Here is a 3,602-nt window from a genome sequence, read left to right as displayed (position 1 = left end):
AGTTTTAAACCTAAAGGTGACAAGTGTCACTTTCTTACTCAAGGGTGGACTTTGACCATTTTACTACCTTTACTAGTTGATTAAAAACTTGACCCAAAATTCATCTTCTTCATAAGCTCCTTGGCCGAACCTCTTGGAGACAAAAAGAGAGAAAAGCTTCCAATTTCTTCCTTCTATTTCTTGCCCAATCTCACAAACCAACCGTTAAAACCGTGATTTGCTCCATAAAAACCTTTCTCTTGGTGGTATTAAGGTGTGTGGTGAAGTGGTTTGAGAAGCAAAGGTGCTAAGTTGGGTCTTTCCTTGGGTTTGCATGGTAAGTGACTAAGGAAGCTTTCCTTTGATCTTGATAATGTTCAATTAGTTATTGGTGGTGGTTGAATAAGTGATTTTATGGATGATTTCATGATTTTGGTTGAAATTAGTGAAGTTTTATATTTAATTAGGATTTTTCTATTCTCATATGATTGTTATTATGTGGTTATGTATGATGATTGGAAATGATAGTTGAGGAAGCTAGAAGGTGGAAAAAGTGGACAATTGCAATCAATTTCTGTTTTGGAAGAAATTCTGGAAAATTAGGGTTCTTGGTTCTTCATTCTGTCCGAAATTTTAGGTCCTAGATAGAGGCCGAATTGGCCTTAGCTAAAAACATGAAAGTTGTAGGTATTGATGTTTTAAAGGTGCCTGTAAAATTTCAGGTCAATTGGAGTAGTGTAGAATGAGATAAGCCGAAATTACTATTGCTGTTCTGGGTTCATCAGGATGTTAGAACTGCGTCTGAAATGGGTTGTTTTGACTGGAATTGTTTTGGATTTGGGTGTTGAGGTCTTCTGATGAAATGTATCTTGATGTCCTAGCTACCATATGCCTTTGGAATTTCTGCATTTGGACCTGTTTGGACTGAGTTGTACTGATTACAGCATAGTGTAATTTGTAAACCTGCAATTACGGTTCTGGTTTGTTATTTGGCATATTTGACTTAGTTGTGCTGGAATTTGGACTGAGTGACCTTCTGTAATATTGTAACCCTACCTCTTAGATTCAAAACAGTGTATCTTACACCTTCATCCGACAATCGTAGCGCCTTTGGTACCATTACCGCAAAATGACGTCAAAACTGTTTTTCTGGTTTTGAGCTTAACTTTCATTTCCAAACTATTCCCTAGCTTGACTTGTACTAGTACTACTTGGAGCTTGCTGAATGGCTATTGGATGAGCTTGTTGTTGTGTGTGTACCTTTGGGTTGGAATGAGGAAGTAATGAAGCCATGATGGCTAGAAAAGTTAACAAATTCAGGGGAAGTGCTGTCCGAACTTTGAAGGAACTCGTTTGCATTGAGTTTGTGATTTAAGACTTGGATTTGAGCAAGGCAATGATATTTGATGGATGATTTCTGAGCCATGGAGGTGAGTGACCTCAAACTATTTCTAAAATTATTTATGAACCGTTTCTTGCATTATTTACTTTTGAACTGTTTCCAAATTTAATGTTGGAACTGTTTTCTTACATATCATGCGTGCTTGCATATCAGTGTCTTGTTATTATTGATTTTGCTTTCAATGATTGTTAAAACGAGTTTTCTAGGCGAGTGTGTACTTTATCGCACTCGACCTAAATAAATATGAAATTTTCAATGATTAATGATTAAATGCTACTTGCGCATGAATGTAAGCCTTTTGGGCTGAACTGGCCATTGCCCCTTGTTACCGGTCGTCTCGAGCCAGAAGTGGACTCGGTCGGGCGATTAGGGACCTGGGTGAACGTTTGGTATACTCGAGTATTACCTTTGTAGGTTGGTGGAGGTTGGTGGAAAATAATGAAATTTCAAATGAAGGACAGGAGAACGAATGTATCCTTTGCACGAATGTTACTATCGCTTTCCATTGTACATGTTTCTTGAATTATTGATACTCCATATTTAATGTTTTGTAAATGTTGAAATTGTTTCTGGACTTATCATTTGATTTGAATTGAACATCATTGAAATGAACTATGGTTAAACCGATTTGATTACTGATTTTACTGGTTACTCGCTGAGCTTGTAGCTCACCCCAAAAATATTTTATTCCCCTCCACAGGGTTCAAGGCGAAGGAAGGACTTGTTGTGCTTATTCACATGTCTGGATGGCCTATATCTTGTACAGTTTGGATTTGGAAATCATTTTATGTATAGTTGAGAATTGTTTCCGCTTCGCTTATGACATGTAATTATTGGAGATTTATATTGTAATATTTGAGGTTTATTCTTGTAATTCATTTGAGGATTATAGTGAACGACTGAGTCCTGGCGAGAGCTGGGCAGGCGGTCCGCCGAACCCTTTGGTTCGCCTTAGGGGGAGGTGGGGCTGTCACAGTTGGTATCAGAGCCATATGTCGACGGTTGGGACTCTACGTCCTTTTACTGGAAAAGCCCCGAGCCTCTCGTTCGTGAAGAGTCACGAAGCGAAACTCTCCGTAGGGGATGCCCGCGTGCGGGTGGCAAGCTGATAGGTACCTTGTGATGTGACTCTGAGAACTGTTACAGTTGGTATCAGAGCCATATGCCGACAGTTGGGACCTTAAGTCCTTCGTCTGGAAAAGCCCCAAGCCTCTCGTTCGTGAAGAGTCACGAAGCGAAACTCTCCGTAGGGGATGCCCGCGTGCGGGTGGCAAGCTGATAGGTACCTTGTGATGTGACCCTGAGAACTGTCACAGTTGGTATCAGAGCCATATGCCGACGGTTGGGACTCTACGTCCTTTTACTGGAAAAGCCCCGATCCTCTCGTTCGTGAAGAGTCACGAAGCGAAACTCTCCGTAGGGGATGCCCGCGTGCGGGTGGCAAGCTGATAGGTACCTTGTGATGTGACCCTGAGAACTGTCACATTGGGCCCTTAGATGGGCATTGATTCTGGAACTTAACACCAAGATGCGTTGGCATTGTACTGAGAGTACTTGGAGGAAAAAAATGCAACGGAAAATGAGTAAAAAAATGGAAGAAATGGCCAGCTGCCATTTTCTGTGTTGTCCGAAGCCTGTAAAAAAATGAGGAAATAGCGCGTGTCCTCTTTTCTTTTTTTTTTTCTTTTTTTTCATTCAAGTTTTAACAACAGAAATTAATTCTTAATAGAAAAATTTATTGCCATTAAAGTGCTTTAAATCCAAATCTAAAGGGCTAAAACAAATTTTTAATTTTTGTGAGGATTTTTCCTTTTTTCTCTTTTTCCAATTAACAAACAATAAACTTAAATATAAAAGAAATAGAACATATATTTTTTGAACCATTTTCTTTTCCGACGAATCTCAATAGTAAAAAGTCTTAAAATAAATTAAACGACTAAATGAGCAATAATAAATATAAAAAGCTAAAATAATAAAAATAAAAATCATGAGATAAAAAAATAGATAGTAGTTATTAAAAATAAAAATAATAAAATAATTTAAAGAAATTTGGTGTCTACAGTTTGCCCCTCTTTGTCTGAGTTTCGAAGAAACTCGAGACAAAGACGTAGACACCAAATACTCACCTGTGATTATTCGGCTGCAAGCTACTCGAACGACTGACGTTTTCGAAATGAGGACTGACCCCTTTAACAAAATTTTAAAATGGGACTGACCCCGA

This window comes from Coffea eugenioides, unplaced genomic scaffold (genome assembly GCF_003713205.1).
Source record: "Coffea eugenioides isolate CCC68of unplaced genomic scaffold, Ceug_1.0 ScVebR1_43;HRSCAF=237, whole genome shotgun sequence".
NCBI lineage: Eukaryota > Viridiplantae > Streptophyta > Magnoliopsida > Gentianales > Rubiaceae > Coffea > Coffea eugenioides.
Note: the sequence above shows the minus strand (reverse complement) of the source record.